The sequence below is a fragment of the Pseudophryne corroboree genome, chromosome 7, assembly GCF_028390025.1.
Source record: "Pseudophryne corroboree isolate aPseCor3 chromosome 7, aPseCor3.hap2, whole genome shotgun sequence".
NCBI lineage: Eukaryota > Metazoa > Chordata > Amphibia > Anura > Myobatrachidae > Pseudophryne > Pseudophryne corroboree.
In genome coordinates, this window is record NC_086450.1 from 159,913,213 (window position 1) to 159,931,270 (window position 18,058).

Genomic DNA, 18,058 nt, shown 5'->3' on the forward strand with positions numbered 1-18,058 from the left:
AACAAACAATCAGGGGTAGGAAGGCCCTTCTCACAAGCTTACAATCTATAGGGAAATTGGCATTGATACACAAAGGTTCTTGGTGGCTGCATGATATCATATCACAGCAATGATGAACCAGAGTCAGGAGAAAGGCAAAGTGAAGAAAGAGAAAATATGTGGAGGATATGTGTGGACTGTACAGTGGGAATATAATTGGATAGGAAAGCTTATGAAGGTTATGTGAGCGGTTCTGGAATTTGATAAGCCTGTCTGAATAGTTGAGTTTTTAGGGAGTGCTTGAAGGTTTGGAGACTAGAGGAGAGTCTTATTGTGTGTAGTAGGGCATTCCACAGAGTGGGTGCAGCCCAAAGAAAGGTTGGGAGATATTTTGAGATAAGTGAAGAGATGTATGTTGGTGTAGTATTGTTAAGAGCCTTGTGTGTGAGTAAAAGTATTTTATATTGAATACAGTAGAATACAGGTAACTAATAGATGGACTGACATTTTGGGTCTGCAGACAATGAATGTCTAGCGAGGAAGATTAGCCTCGTAGCTGCATTCAGAATGGATTGTAATGGTGAGAGCCTCTTTTTGGTTAGACCAGTAAGAAGACTATTGCAATATTAAATGCGGGAGATAATGAGAGCATGGATTACAGTTTTTGCAGTGTCTTGTGTAAGGTTTGGTCATATTTTGGATATGTTTTTTAGATGCATGTAACATGATTTTAAAACACAGATTGAATGTGGGGAACAAAGGACAGTTCAGAGTCAAGGATGACACCTAGACAGTATGCTTGTGGTGTAGGGTTGATTGTCAAGTTCTCAACAGTGATAGAAATAGGTTGGTACTGTAATTGCTATTGGCCGGTGGAAATATAATTAACTCTGTTTTTGAAATATTAAGTTTGAGGTGGCGAGATGACATCCAAGATGAAACAGCAGATAGGCATTCAGTGACACGGCCCAATACAGATAGAGACAAATCATGGCAGGATAGGTAGATTTGAGTATCATCTGCGTGCAGATGAGACTAAAATCCAAAAGAGCTGATTAGTTTACCAAGAGATGAGGTATAGATTGAGAAAAGCAGAGGACCTAAGACTGAGCCTTGCGGTACTCCAACTGAAAGAGGTAGCAAAGAGAAGGTGGATTCAGAGAAATGGACACTGAAAGAGCAATTAGTTAGGATAGGAACCAAGAGAGGGCCGTGTCCTGAAGACCTAGGGATTGTAGTGTTTGTATGAGAAGAGAGTCGTCAGCAGTGTCAAAAGCAGCAGAGAGATCTAGAAGAATAAGAAGTGAGTAATGGCCTTTAGACTTTGCAGTGACCAGATCATTCACTACTTTAGTAAGCGCTGTCTCTGTGGAGTGTTGGGAACGAAAGCCTGATTGATGTGGGTCCAATGAGTTGTATGCGTTAAGAATTCTAGGCAAGTTTCTTAAGTAGCTTGGAGAGGGAAGGGAGCTGAGAGATGGGACGGTAGTTTGAGAGAGAGAGTTAGGGTCAGAATTATGTTTTTTTTCAGAATGGGAGTAATCACTGCATGCTTCAATAGTGAGGGAAAGATACCAGTATAGTAGAGAGAGATTACAGATGTTAGTTAAGGTTGGGATGAGCACAGGAGACAGAGCTTTACTTATTTGTGAGTGTATAGGATGAAGAGGAGAGGTAGTGGAGTAGCAGGATGAGAAGAGTGTTGATACTTCATCTTCATTTGTGGTATCGAAGAGAAAGTGCCAGAGGGTTCAGGTAGGGAATTGAGCAGGTCACTAGTTGAGGAAAAGCATACCATTTCATCTTGGATCTTATCAATCTTGTCCTTGAAGTAGGAAACAAGATCTTGCACCTTGATAGTAGCTGGTGGGTTGAGAAGTGATTTAAATGTATTAAAAAGTAATTTGGGGTTAGAGGCTTGAGCAGAGATGAGAGTTTGGAAATATGTGTGTTTGGCAGTGTCCAGAGCATTACGATAAGAGTGGTAGACCGTCTTATATGTGAGAAAGTCACTTGGAATATGAGATTTACGCCACAATTGACATCTAGGCCTACGTGGAGTGTGATTGGTAGTTGGAACCACTTCATCAAGGGCTATCTCTGTTACGTTCCTCGTACTCAAAACTAGAGAGATGTTGCATAGTGAGTCTAGAGCACCAGGACGTGACGCTGAAATAAGGTGTGGTACGGAAATAGCCCCTAGCACCCTACCTCCATTGTCTCACCCGTGTGGTCAGTTCACGCCTGAGTGACTATGGTTTCTTGGGCCCACGGCAGCCGCGTTTGAAGGGCGGATTAGGTCTGCCCAACTCCGATGCCCCCAGGTCTTAGGGTGAGACAAGGCGTGAACCGAGACAGGATAATAACAAGGGGACCTCTAACTAAAGCAAACAGAAGGCTAGGGGCTACTAACAACCCTAAAACTAAATATATGCGCGGCACGCCGCCAAAGGAAAAGAACAACAAAAGATACCACTGTCCACACCCCCACACGGCACCGTCGTGTACCGGGGAGGACAGTGAAAAGCGTAAACCTCCGCAAAACCACCAGTACAAAATAAACGCAAGGACTAAGCGGCCTAGGCCGCAACACGCGGCAGAAGCCGCTACTCACGAAACCGGGAGAGAACCCCAATAAGCAAGAATCCCCAGATGACTGCAACAGGTTCACTTGGACTGGAAGGATTCCCAGGACCGGCTTCAGAACTCCCGGACTCAGGAGCACAGGGAGCAGGATCGACCAGATACAGCTGACCAGAAACAAACGTTGCAAGGCAGGAACAGCATACAGGAAGCTATCACCGGCGAGGCTGCAGTGTGCTGGCTCCCATAAAAAGGCCCTGAGGGCCAGCAAGACCAGCCCCCAGACCCTAATTACTAGTTGCCGTGCAGCTGCCCTGCTGCACGAACAACTAATCAATTTTATCTGGCAACGGGAACGCGGTCCACCAATGGCGTCCCCGTTGCCATGGACCCAGCGGCTGTGAACGCCTGGCATCCTAGCGTTGCCAGGGACCCGGCGGCTACAGTACGCACGGCGTCCTGGCGTTGCTAGGCGGCGGGCAGGGAGGGAGGTGCGGCGGCCGAGAGCGTCGCTCAGAAGCAGACCGAGCGGCGCCGCGGGCCGCGGCACCTAACAGTACCCCCCCCCTTGAGGAGGGGTTAAAGAACCCCTAAAACCGGGTTTCTGAGGAAATTCCTGAAAGAATAATCTCTTAAGTTTAGGGGCATGTAAATTGTTATCCAGGACCCAAGACCTTTCTTCCGGGCCATAGCCTTTCCAGTGAACCAAAAAATAAAGCCGGCTCCGAGAAACTTTGGAGTCTAAAACCTTCTCCACCAGGAACTCTTGTTGCCCCTGAACCTCCACCGGAGGTCTACCCTGGGAAGTCTTCCGAGGGAATCTCCTGGAAGAAATATATTGCTTCAGAAGGGAACAGTGAAAAGTATTGCCAATTTTGAGTGATTTAGGCAAGCGTAGCCGAAAAGCAACTGGATTGACCTTCTTAACGATAAGGAACGGTCCAATAAATTTGGGTCCCAATCTAGCCGAGGGTTGTCGGAGCTTGATGTTGCGGGTTGACAACCACACCTTATCTCCCACCTTAAAAGTGCATGGGCGTCGGAACCTATCAGAAATTTTTTTTTCTCGGAAGGCAGCCTTCTTAAGGGCAAGGTGCACCTTTTTCCAAATCATTCTGAGACGGGAAGTTAAGGTCAACGAAGAGACTGGAAAATGAGGGTAAAAAGAATTGGCTCTAGGATGAAAGCCCAAGACCGAAAAGAATGGGGACTCCTTGGTGGAAGAATGACAAGAGTTATTATAGGCAAACTCGTCCAAAAGAGGAGAAATTCAGACCAATCATTCTGAAGTTTGGCCGAATATAGCCGTAAATACTGTTTTAACGACTGATTAACACGTTCAGTTTGTCCGTTAGACTGTGGATGGTACCCAGATGTTAAAGAGAGTTTCATATTTAATGAGGCACAAAAACGTTTCTAGAAACGGGCAATGAATTGTGGTCCCCGATCAGAGACAATATCCATGGGTAAACCATGGAGCCTGAAAACATGGCGGAGAAACAAAACTGCTAACCCTTGAGCGGAGGGTAATCGGGGAAGAGCAATGAAGTGGGCCATTTTACTAAAACGGTCTACTACCACCCAAATGACTTGGAACCCAGCTGAAAGAGGAAGGTCCACCACGAAATCCATGGATATATGTGACCATGGCCTGAGAGGAACGGCTAGAGGCATGAGTTGCCCGACCGGCAACGATCGAGATACCTTGTACTGAGCACAAACCTGACAGGAACGGACAAATTCCCTTACATCTTTAGAAAGATTAGGCCACCACACTGAGCGAGAGATTAACTCCAAGGTCTTAGTGATACCCGGATGACCAGAAACCTTATTATCATGAAACTCAGCTAGAACAGTGCCTCTCAGAAATTCAGGGACGAAGAGACGATCTGCAGGAGTGACATTGGGAGCCTGCTGCTGAAGCTGGACTAGCTGTGTAAATAAATCCTGTGTGAGGCCAGCCCAGATGACAGACGATGGGACTATGGGGGTAGTAGCAGGGTGGTTATTGTGAACCGGAAGAAAACAACGTGACAGGGCATCGGCTTTCATATTCTTGGAACCGGGCCTGAAGGTGATGATAAACCTGAAACGAGTAAAAAACAGCGCCCAACGTGCCTGTCGAGCATTAAGCTGTTTAGCTGACTCAATATACTGCAGGTTCTTGTGGTCAGTAAACACAGTAATGGTATGCCTTGCTCCTTCCAGCCAGTGCCTCCACTCCTCGAAAGCCCATTTAACTGCCAACAAATCTCGATTACCAACATCATAGTTGGATTCTGCGGAGGAGAATTTTCTGGACATGAAGGCACATGGGTGTAATTCCCGAGACTCCGGGTCTTCCTGAGAAAGGATAGCCCCCACTCCAACCTCTGAGGCATCTACCTCGACAATAAAGGGGAGATCCGGGTTAGGGTGTCTGAGTACTGGAGCTGAGACAAAGGCCTGTTTCAAGGCCAGCAAGGCAGACTTGGCTTTAGGCGACCAGTTGGAAGGGTCCGCTCCTTTTTTAGTCAATGCCACAATAGGAGCAACCAAATCTGAGAAGGTATGAATAAAACGCCTATAATAATTTGCAAACCCTAAAAAGCGCTGGATTGCTTTTAAGTTCGTGGGTTGTGCCCAATTTAGGATTGCCTGGAGTTTTTTTGGTTCCATGAAAAACCCCTTTGGAGAAATAATATACCCCAGGAAGGACACTTCTGTGATGTGGAAATCACATTTCTCCAGTTTGGCGTACAAATGATTTTCCCGTAACTTCTGAAGGACATGGGTAATATGTTGTTCAAAGGACTCAGAGTAAATCAAAATGTCGTCTAAGTAAACGACTACGAACTTTCCTAGAAAGTCGCGAAGGACGTCGTTAATGAGATCTTGAAATACAGCAGGAGCATTAGACAGCCCAAACGGCAGCACCAGGTATTCATAATGTCCCGACTGTGTGCTGAAAGCCGTCTTCCACTCATCCCCAGATTTTATTCGGATGAGATTGTAAGCCCCTCTAAGATCGATTTTGGAAAAGATAATGGCAGTACGGAGCTGATCAAATAGTACCGAAATCAGTGGCAAGGGGTAGGTGTTTTTAACAGAAATCTTATTCAGAGCCCGATAATCAATACATGGTCTGAGCGACCCATCTTTTTTCTCAACAAAAAAGAACCCTGCACTCAATGGAGATTTCGAGGGCCTAATGAAGCCCTTCTTCAGGCTCTCCTGTACATACTCATCCATTGCCGTAGTTTCCGGCCCAGACAGGGCATATAGTCTCCCTTTAGGCAAAGAGGCACCGGGAACTAAGTCAATGGCGCAGTCATAGGACCGATGAGGGGGCAGAATATCCGCTTTACCCTTGGAGAAAACATCGGCAAAGTCCTGATATTCCAAAGGAATAAGTTCTGGGGTGACAGCCGCAACCCGGACTGGACGGGAAATACATTTCTTAACACAAAAGGGTCCCCATCGGGAAATCTCCCCAGACCGCCAATCTATGGTGGGATTATGAAAGGCAAGCCAGGGGTGACCCAAAACTACGGGGACTTCCGGACAATGGGTAAGGTAAAACTCGATTTTCTCCGAATGTAGGGCCCCCACTGTCAGTTGTACTGGAGGTGTGCGGTGAGTGATTACCCCGTTAGAAAGCGGACCACCATCCAAGCCGTGCATGGTGATACGTTTATCCAAAGGTATCTGTGGAACGCCCAAAGCCTGAGCCCAACCAAGATCCATGAAATTTCCCGCAGCTCCACTGTCGACGAAGGCCGACACCAACGAACTGAGACTACCAAAGGAAATTTTTACAGGAACTAATAAGGAATCATTAGAGGAGATAAATTGCAGACCCAAGTGAACCCCCTCACAATTCACTTGGTCAGAGCGTTTCCCTGCTTATTCGGGCAATTACGCGCAATATGTCCCTTGCCACCACAATACAAGCAGAGACCAGAATTTAGCCTTCTGGTTCTTTCCTCTGGGGACAGCCAGGAGAGACCCATTTACATGGGCTCCTCGACGTCCTCAGGGAAAGTATACACACATGGACTAGGCCTGAAACTAGCTCCTCTTTCAGCCCTCCGCTCCCGGAGACGACGATCAATTTTAATAGCAAGCTCCATGAGTTTGTCTAAAGTCTCTGGAGCAGGGTACTGAAGGAAACTGTCTTTAATGACTTCAGACAAACCAAGGCGAAACTGACTGCGCAGGGCCGGGTCATTCCAGCCACAGTCGTTCGACCAACGGCGAAACTCGGAACAATACGCCTCTGCTGGATTTTTCCCTTGCTTAAGTGCATGCAGGTGGCTCTCAGCCGACGCTTCTCTATCAGGGTCATCATACAAAAGGCCTAAGGACTTAAAAAAGGCATCTACAGATAGCAAAGCAACATCATCGGCTTTTAGCCCAAAAGCCCAGGTTTGCGGATCGCCTTGTAGTAATGACATCACAATCCCGACCCGTTGAGACTCAGTACCAGAGGATCGGGGCCTTAAACGAACATAAAGCTTACAAGCTTCCTTGAAATTAATAAAATCCTTTCGGTTACCCGAAAAACGGTCAGGTAGATGCATCTTTGGTTCTGGAATCATACTCGGGGAGGCTCGCAAAAGATCTTCCTGTGATCTCACCCGAAGAGTAAGATCCTGAACCATCTGAGTTAGCTCCTGAATATGGTTGGCCAAAAGCTGGCTGGGATTCGGTCCTAATACTGCCGGATTCATGAGGCCGAATTTCAAGGCCCACCAAATACAAATAACTCTTTATATATATATTTTTTTTTTGTGTGGGGCCGGTGATAATGTTACTGTTATGATTCCAGTACTCCTGACCGGAGGAGATCTCATGGCAATGGTCAGAGTACTGGAAGGGAATGCTGGTTATGGGAGCGGGAATAGAAAATAGCCCCTGGCGCCCTAACTCCGTTGTCTCGCCCGTGCTGTCAGAAATCCCCTGCGAGACTATGGTTGCTTGAGCCCATGGCAGCCGCGTTTGAAGGGCGGATTAAGTCTGTCCAACTCCGATGCCCCCTCAGGTCTTAATGGGAGACAAAGGGAAATCCGAGACAGGGTGATAACAAGGGGCCCTCTGACTAAACAACCAGGCCAGGGGCTACAAGCTAACTGACAAAACCTAAAGTATGTGCGGAAACCCGCCAGGGAAAAGGACAACCAAAATCCACTTGTCCAATACTCCTACCCGGCACCGCCGGATACCAGAGTGGACCTGTGGAAGCGGAACCCTCCGCAAAATGCACCAAAACATAAATAATAAATAATAAAGCGGACAAGCCGCAACACACGGCAAGGCCGTGACTCACGAACACCACTGGATGTTATAAGGTGATTAGTCAGGACTCCAGGAATTAGATGACAAACTTCCGAGTTCAGAGCTTCCAATACTGGAATGACCGGATACAGCAAGACTGGAACAGACTCTCAGCAAACAAAGACAGCATGCAGGAAGCTATTACCGGCGTCTGTGAGAAGCCCTGGGAGTGTATTTAACAAGGAGTCCTCCAAACAGCTGCCAAAAGGCTGATTAGAATAAATGCCGTGCAGCTGCCTTGCTGCCCGGCCAGAAAGCAGGAGAAAACATTAACCCTTAAAGCCTAGCAACGGGGAACACGGTCCGCCAGTGGCGTCCCCGTTGCTAGGGTCCGTGCGGCTCGGCGCGCCCGGCGTCCAGCGTTGCCAGGGAGCCGGCGGCTGTTCGCGTACGGCGTCCCTGGTTGCTAGGCGCCGGGCCGCACCGACGAGCGGACCCCGGCGCCTAACAGTACCCCCCCCTTGAGGAGGGGTCAAGGAACCCCTAAAGCCAGGCTTCCAAGGAAACTCCCGAAAAAATGCCCTCTTGAGCCTTGGGGCATGAAGATCCTTATCCAGGACCCAGGACCTTTCCTCTGGACCATAACCTCTCCAGTGAACCAGAAAATAGAGCCGGCCCCTGGACAACTTGGAATCGAGAACCTTCTCCACCAGGAACTCCTGTTGCCCCTGTACATCCACTGGAGATCTTCCCTGAGAGATCTTCCGAGGAAATTTATTGGAAGAAATGTATGGCTTCAACAGGGAGCAATGAAACGTATTACCAATCCGAAGAGATTTTGGTAAACGTAACCGGAAAGCAACTGGGTTAACTTTTTTAATGATATGAAATGGTCCAATAAATTTGGGTCCCAACCTAGCTGAAGATTGTCGAAGTCTAATGTTACGAATCGACAACCATACCCTATCTCCCACCTTAAAACTGCAAGGACGTCGGAGCCGGTCAGAAATTTTTTTCTCTCGAAAGGCCGCTTTTCTGAGAGCAAGGTGCACTTTTTCCCAAATGGCTCTGAGATGGGAGGTTAAGGTTAGCGAGGAAACTGAGGAATGTTGAAAAAAAGAATTAGCTCTGGGGTGAAAACCAAAAACTGAAAAGAATGGAGACACGTTGGTGGAGGAATGACAAGAATTATTGTAAGCAAACTCCGCCAATGGAAGAAACTCGGACCAATCATTCTGGAGTTTAGCTGAATACAAACGCAAATACTGTTTCAATGATTGGTTAACTCGCTCGGTTTGCCCGTTGGACTGTGGGTGGTAACCAGATGTTAATGATAATCTCATCTTTAATGAAGCACAGAAACACTTCCAGAATTGTGCAATGAATTGTGGACCCCGATCAGAAACAATATCAGTGGGCAACCCATGAAGTCTGAAAACATGGCGGAGAAACAACACTGCCAATCCTTGGGCAGATGGCAGTCGGGGAAGGGCAATGAAATGAGCCATCTTGCTAAAACGGTCTACTACCACCCAAATGACTCTGCACCCAGCTGAAAGGGGAAGGTCCACCACAAAATCCATGGAAATATGAGACCATGGCCTGAGAGGGACATTCAAGGGCATAAGTTGCCCGATAGGCAAGGAACGGGGAACCTTATGCTGTGCACAAACCTGACATGAAGAAACAAACTCCTTAACGTCTTTAGAAAGACCAGGCCACCATACTGAGCGGGAGACTAACTCCAATGTCTTAGAGATCCCCGGATGCCCGGAAACTTTGTTATCATGGAACTCAGTCAAAACAGTTGCTCTCAAGAACTCAGGGACGTAAAGACGACCAGCAGGAGTATTTCAAGGAGCTTGGTGTTGAAGCTGTTTTAACTGGGTAAATAAATCTTGTGTGAGGCCTGCCCAAATGACTGAAGATGGAAGTATGGGAGTAACAGGACTGTTATCATGAACCGGAAGAAAACTGCGTGACAGAGCATCTGCCTTGGTATTCTTGGAACCTGGCCTGAAAGTTATAATAAATTTGAAACGAGTAAAGAACAAAGCCCAACGAGCCTGCCGGGCATTCAGCCGCTTAGCTGATTCGATGTATTGCAGATTCTTATGGTCAGTCAATACTGAAATGGTATGTGTTGCTCCCTCAAGCCAATGCCTCCACTCCTCGAAAGCCCATTTAATAGCCAGTAACTCCCGGTTACCAACATCGTAGTTGGATTCAGCGGATGAGAATTTCCTGGACATAAAGGCACAAGGATGTAGTTCCAGAGTGTCCGGATCCTTCTGAGATAGGCTAGCCCCCACTCCAACCTCCGAGGCATCAACCTCAACAATGAAGGGCAATTCTGGGTTGGGATGTCTGAGGACTGGAGCTGAGACAAAAGCTTGTTTCAAGGCCTGAAAGGATAACTCGGCTTCATGTGACCAGTTGGTAGGATCCGCTCCCTTCTTAGTCAGTGCAACAATGGGAGCAACCAGGTCGGAAAAAGAATGAATAAATCTTCTATAATAATTCGCAAACCCTAAAAAGCGCTGAATTGCTTTTAAGTTGGTGGGTTGCGCCCAGCTAAGGATGGCTTGGAGCTTCTTAGGTTCCATGCAGAATCCCCGAGGGGAAATAATGTACCCTAAAAAGGATACCTCCGTGACATGAAACTCGCACTTCTCCAGCTTGGCATATAGATGATTTTCACGTAATTTTTGAAGAACCTGACGCACCTGGGTAACATGTTGTTCAATTGATTCAGAATAGATCAGGATGTCGTCTAAGTAAACGACCACGAATCTTCCTAGAAAATCACGGAGCACATCGTTAATGAGATCCTGGAATACTGCCGGAGCGTTAGACAAGCCGAACGGCATCACCAGATACTCGTAGTGACCCGACTGAGTACTGAAAGCCGTCTTCCACTCATCTCCCGACTTGATTCGGATGAGGTTATACGCTTCCCTCAGGTCAATTTTAGAAAAAATCACAGCCGAACGCAGCTGATCAAAGAGGACAGAAATCAGCGGCAGAGGGTAAGTATTTTTAACTGAGATCTTATTCAGGGCTCTAAAGTCAATGCAAGGTCTGAGTGATCCGTCTTTTTTCTCCACAAAGAAGAAGCCTGCACTTAAAGGGGATTTAGATGGCCTGATAAATCCTTTCCCTAGGCTCTCCTTAACATACTCATTCATGGCCGCAGTTTCTGGCCCGGATAATGCATATAACCTTCCCTTTGGCAATGTGGCACCAGGAATTAGCTCAATAGCACAATCATAAGGCCGATGGGGAGGCAGAATGTCTGCATTGCCCTTGGAAAACACATCAACAAAGTCCTGGTATTCCACGGGAATGAGTTCGGGAATGGCAGCAGCTATTCTGACGGGAAACGTAATACATTCCTTATTACAGATGGTACCCCATTGTGAAATCTCCCCCGACTGCCAATCAATGGTGGGATTATGAAAGGCCAGCCAAGGGTGACCCAGAACCACTGGAACTGCTGGGCAATGGGTAAGGAAAAACTCGATCTTTTCGGAATGAAGAGCTCCTACCGTAAGTAGTACAGGGGGTGTACAGAGGGAAATAACCCCATTGGACAAGGGACTCCCATCTAAACCATGCATGGTGATACACCTACCCAAGGCTAACTGAGGAATACCTAAGGCCTTGGCCCACGTTAAGTCCATAAAGTTCCCTGCAGCTCCACTGTCAACAAAAGCCGACACCGAGGAACAGAGGCTGCCAAAGGAAACTTTAGCTGGGACTAAAAGGGAGTTCTTCGAGGAGATAAGCTGCAGACCAAAGTGAACCCCCTCACAATTCACTTGGTCGAGGCGTTTTCCTGACTTGATCGGACAATTACGGGCAAAATGTCCCTTACCCCCACAGTACAAACAAAGACCAGAGTTTTGCCTTCTGGCTCTTTCTTCTGGAGACAGCCGGGAGAGACCCATCTGCATGGGCTTCTCTACGTCCTCAGGAATGGAAAATACACATGGAGTAGACCTGACAGGTGCTCCTTTTTCAGCCCTCCGCTCTCTGAGACGACGATCAATCTTAATAGAAAGCTCCATGAGTTTATCGAGAGTCTCAGGAGCGGGATACTGAAGGAGACTGTCTTTTATAGACTCTGATAAGCCGAGGCGAAACTGACTGCGCAGGGCTGGGTCATTCCAGCCACAGTCGTTCGACCAACGGCGAAACTCTGTACAAAAAACTTCTGCAGGATTTCTACCCTGTCTGAGAGTGCGTAACTGACTCTCAGCGGATGCCTCTCTATCAGGGTCATCATACAAAAGCCCTAAAGACCCAAAAAAGGCGTCTACTGATGACAACGCCGGATCTTCTACTTTTAAACCGAATGCCCAGGTCTGAGGATCTCGCTGGAGCAAAGAAATAATAATTCCGACCCGCTGAGATTCAGTACCTGAGGAGATCGGTCTTAAACGAAAATAAAGTTTACAGGATTCTTTAAAATTAAAAAACTCCTTCCTATCACCAGAAAAACGGTCAGGCAAGTGCATTTTTGGTTCAGGGACTACCCTCGGGGAAGTTCGTAAAAGATCTTCCTGCGACTTCACCCGAAGGGAAAGATCCTGAAACATCTGAGTAAGTTCTTGAATCTGGCTGACTAGGAGCTGACCAGGATTTGGCCCTAAACCTGTGGGATTCATGAGGCCGATAACTCTTACAAAACTGAATAAGGAAAAAATTAAACCCAGTTTAATTTTAGGTTTTGGTATGGCCGGTAATAATGTTATGATTCCAGTACTCCTGACCGGAGGAGATCTCATGGCAATGGTCAGAGTACTGGAAGGGAATGCTGGTTATGGGAGCGGGAATAGAAAATAGCCCCTGGCGCCCTAACTCCGTTGTCTCGCCCGTGCTGTCAGAAATCCCCTGCGAGACTATGGTTGCTTGAGCCCATGGCAGCCGCGTTTGAAGGGCGGATTAAGTCTGCCCAACTCCGATGCCCCCTCAGGTCTTAATGGGAGACAAAGGGAAATCCGAGACAGGGTGATAACAAGGGGCCCTCTGACTAAACAACCAGGCCAGGGGCTACAAGCTAACTGACAAAACCTAAAGTATGTGCGGAAACCCGCCAGGGAAATGGACAACCAAAATCCACTTGTCCAATACTCCTACCCGGCACCGCCGGATACCAGAGTGGACCTGTGGAAGCGGAACCCTCCGCAAAATGCACCAAAACATAAATAATAAATAATAAAGCGGACAAGCCGCAACACACGGCAAGGCCGTGACTCACGAACACCACTGGATGTTATAAGGTGATTAGTCAGGACTCCAGGAATTAGATGACAAACTTCCGAGTTCAGAGCTTCCAATACTGGAATGACCGGATACAGCAAGACTGGAACAGACTCTCAGCAAACAAAGACAGCATGCAGGAAGCTATTACCGGCGTCTGTGAGAAGCCCTGGGAGTGTATTTAACAAGGAGTCCTCCAATCAGCTGCCAAAAGGCTGATTAGAATAAATGCCGTGCAGCTGCCTTGCTGCCCGGCCAGAGAGCAGGAGAAAACATTAACCCTTAAAGCCTAGCAACGGGGAACACGGTCCGCCAGTGGCGTCCCCGTTGCTAGGGTCCGTGCGGCTCAGCGCGCCCGGCGTCCAGCGTTGCCAGGGAGCCGGCGGCTGTTCGCGTACGGCGTCCCTGGTTGCTGGGCGCCGGGCCGCACCGACGAGCGGACCCCGGCGCCTAACAGTTACGTTCCTGGTGCTCAAAACTAGAGAGATGTTGCGTAGTGAGTCCAGAGCACCAGGACATGACGCTGAAATAAGGTGTGGTACGGAAATAGCCCCTAGCACCCTACCTCCATTGTCTCACCCGTATGGGCAGTTCACACCTGAGTGACTATGGTTTCTTGGGCCCACGGCAGCCGCGTTTGAAGGGCGGATTAGGTCTGCCCAAGTCCGATGCCCCCAGGTCTTAGAGTGAGACAAGGCGTGAACCGAGACAGGATAATAACAAGGGTACCTCTAACTAAAGCAAACAGAAGGCTAGGGGCTACTAACAACCCTAAAACTAAATATATGCACGGCACGCCGCCAAAGGAAAAGAACAACAAAAGATACCACTGTCCACACCCCCACACGGCACCGTCGTGTACCGGGGAGGACTGTGAAAAGCGTAAACCTCCGCAAAACCACCAGTACAAAATAAACGCAAGGACTAAGCGGCCTAGGCCGCAACACGCAGCAGAAGCCGCTACTCACGAAACCGGGAGAGAACCCCAATAAGCAAGAACCCCCAGATGACTGCAACAGGTTCACTTGGACTGGAAGGATTCCCAGGACCGGCTTCAGAACTCCCGGACTCAGGAGCACAGGGAGCAGGATCGACCAGATACAGCTGACCAGAAACAAACGTTGCAAGGCAGGAACAGCATACAGGAAGCTATCACCGGCGAGGCTGCAGTGTGCTGGCTCCCATAAAAAGGCCCTGCTGGCCAATGACAGGAGGGCCAGCAAGACCAGCCCCCAGACATTAATTACTAGTTGCCGTGCAGCTGCCCTGCTGCACGAACAACTAATCAATTTTATCTGGCAACGGGGAACGCGGTCCACCAATGACGTCCCCGTTGCCATGGACCCAGCGGCTGTGAACGCCCGGCGTCCTAGCGTTGCCAGGGACCCGGCGGCTACAGTACGCACGGCGTCCTGGCGTTGCTAGGCGCCGGGCAGGGAGGGAGGTGCAGCAGCCATGAGCGTCGCTCGGAAGCAGACCGAGCGGCACCGCGGACCGCGGCACCTTACATCTCTAGAGTCTGGTTCAGGTGTGATACAGCTATCTCAGGAGAAGTGAATGCATAAATAGGTCAAAGGGGTTGTTGGAGTGAGGTGGAAAGTTCTTGAAGATTACTTGCATTCATATTTCTACGGGTTTATAGAGGATTTAAGTGATACTGAGTTTGAAGAAATGGAAGAGAGCATGCAGGTGATAAGGTTGTGATCTGAGAGTGGGAAAGGGGTGTCAGTGAAGCATAGTCTTGTGAATACTAGGTCAAGGCAGTGGCCCTCCTGATGAGTAGAGGAGTCAGTCCATTGGGAGAGACCGATAGAGGAGGTTAGAGTAGTTTGGAGGCATGAGCAGCAGATTCTGGACTATTAATAGCATGATGATGGTGGAGATCAGTGGCATAAGTTCATCCCCGTCGCTCGGAGAAAAGTTGGAGTTTGGTGCTCCTACCCCTCAAAAAAACGGGGAAATTATATATAATTTTGGGCTAGGACAAAGTTGACCGGACAAGGAGGGACAGTGCCAGGACAGGGGTGACAGGACCAGTACTGAGGGGACAGGCACAGGACAGGGCAAGGACACAACAGCGGGGGCAGGAGAAATGGGTGAAAGGACCAGGACAGAGGGGACAGGGAGAGCACTGGGGGTGACAGGGCCATGACAGAACAGAGGGGAAAGGAGAGAAGACAGTCAGGGACAGGACAGAGGTGACAGTGCCAATACATAGATGAAAGGGACAGTACAGTGGGGAAGAATAGAAAGGGCAGGGCCAAGATAGAGAACTAAGAGAGCAGTGACAGGGACAAGATAGAGGTATCAGGACCAGGACACAGGTGAAATGGACAGGACAGTACAAATCAGAGGGACCAGGGCCAGGACAAAAATGTCAGGGACAATATAGAGGTGACGGGCAGAACCAGGACAGAGGGGATAGGGACAGAACTAAAAGGATAGGAGAGAGGGTTAACAGTACCAGGACAGAGGTGACAGGGTCAGAACAGGGGTGGCAGAGTCACGATAGAAGGGACATGACAGGGGCAGAAGAGAGGAGAGACAGGGCCAGGATAGAGATGACAGGGAGAAGAGAGAGAGGAGACATGGCCAGCACAGGGGTGACAGAGACAGGACAGGGGTGACAGGACCAAGACACAGCCCTGAATTCAGCACTGAGTCAATCAAATGTGATGAGAAATATGCAATGCCCCCTTTCTTCCCCAGCTCCTGAAAGCCCCCGAGCCCCCCCCCCCAACTCTCATAGGGCTTGAGGTTACAGTAATAGATGCTGATTCCCATCTGTGGGTACAGTCGCAATATCTTCCCCTCTGCATGCCTGCACTGTTTTGGCTTCTCTGTCAGGTAGGACACGTCCCCTTCCATAGCATCAGATCACAGGCGAGGAGCGCTGATGATGATGATGATCAGTGCTCCACTTCTACTGCAGGAAGGAAACAGAATGGGCATCAGGGGAGGACATGGAGCAGGGGAGCCAGAGGCAGCAGGGGAGGACACGGCGCAGAGGAGCTGGAGGCAGCAGGGGGGACACAGAACAGGGGAGCAGGAGGATACAGAATGGGCGGCAGGTGAGGACACAGCAGGGGAGCTGGAGGACACAGAGCAGGGGACAAAGGAGGAAGTGCCCCCTTCAGGGCTGGAGCCTGGTGCCAACTGACTCTATTGTCTCCAGCAGTTCCACCTCTGGTGGAGATATCAGAGGATAGGAAGTTAGGGAGCCAGGCAGAAAAATCTTCTAGAAATTGTTTGGGTTGCCCAGGTGGGTGATAGATAGCTGCAACACGCACAGAGAAAGGAGTGTCAATTCTAATAGAATGTACTTCAAATGATGTAAATGTAAGTGATAGAACCTGTTGTAGAACTGTGTATGTGAAAGATTGGGATAGTATTAATCCAAACCCACCACCTTTACTGTTACCAGGCCCGGAGATGTGTGTGAAGTGGAGACCACCACGTGCTGCAGGGGAGTCCGTGTCTATACTGCTGTGAATCAGGTGAATGTGAGTGGGGCAAGTGTTTGGGGCCTGGATTAGGTGAATGTCAACAGCTAATAGGAGTAAGACAGAGAAATAAATATAGTTGTAGGAGGTTTGTGAATGTTTTTTATGGTGTCCAGTTGTGGACGTTATTGTCAAAGTACAAAGATGAGTAAAAAGCTCATGATTGTTAAGAGGTGAGTGGAGAATTAAGACGGCAATGTGGTGGGTTGCAGGGAGAGTGAATGATGTATTTGCTTTGGAGAAAATACCATGGAGTGCAATGAAGTACAACAATTTGAGGTGCATGATGTGTTTGAGAAAGTAGGTATATAGGCTAGAGCATGAATGTATGTGCAAGTTTTTAAGTTAAACATTTAGATACTTGTTTACTGGTGTTGTTCAGCTGTTCATTTACAAACACTTAGTGTTATGTAAAATTTGTATATGTGAATGCATGTTGACCAGCACAGCTGACCCTAGCAGTGGCGTGCGGTGAGGTCACTGGCTGGGGAGGCACTGAGAATATATATATATAGTGGTCGAAGTGGAAATTTTGAAGTGGGGTTATGGAAAAGACAAGGACGCAATTATGCACGCCGAGGGCGCGCGCGTGCTCCAGAAAAGGGGACGTGGTCACCCAAAAGGGGGCATGTCCCTTTCACCTTATAGCACACGGTACGAGCTGAAATTCACATTATAGCACATAGTACGAGCCGAAATTCACATTATAGCACACTGAATGAGCCGAAACTCACATTGTAGCACACTGAATGAGCCGAAATTCACATTGTAGCACACTGAATGAGCCAAAATTCACATTGTAGCACACTGAATGAGCTGAAATTCACATTGTAGCACACTGAACAAGCCAAAATTCACATTACAGCACACTGAATGAGCCGAAATTCACATTATAGCACACTGAATGAGCCGAAATTCACATTGTAGCACACTGAATGAGCTGAAATTGTGACAGCAGGGACAGCCAGAGTGACAGCAGGGACAGGGAGAGAGAGAGTGACGACAGGGAGAGAGAGAGTGACGACAGTGTCAGCAGGGAGAGGGAGAGAGAGAGTGACGAGAGTGATGACAGTGACAGCAGGGAGAGAGAGAGTGACTAGCAAAGGGAGAGAAAGAAAGCTCTTGTGTGGGCGCACTCTTGGAAAAAACAGAAAAAAATATATTTTTTCTTATTCAGTTATTAGTAGGAAATGTTAAAATCTGTATTTATTGATCATAAATTAAAAAATTACCCCTCTATGATCCAAGGAAAGTGTAAGTATAGGAAAGACATGAGGAAATATAATATAATATAATATAAAATAAAAATGTTCTGGTCTGTTAATCACATGAAAAGGATTAGAAGGGCTGCAGACACTTGGTAGTCTAACACCCGTTTCTCCTGACCAGTACAGATAATCTGTATTAATGAGACCGACCAAGAAGGTCAAAATGTCTTGAAAAAAACCACTACGATCGGGTTAATATCAAGT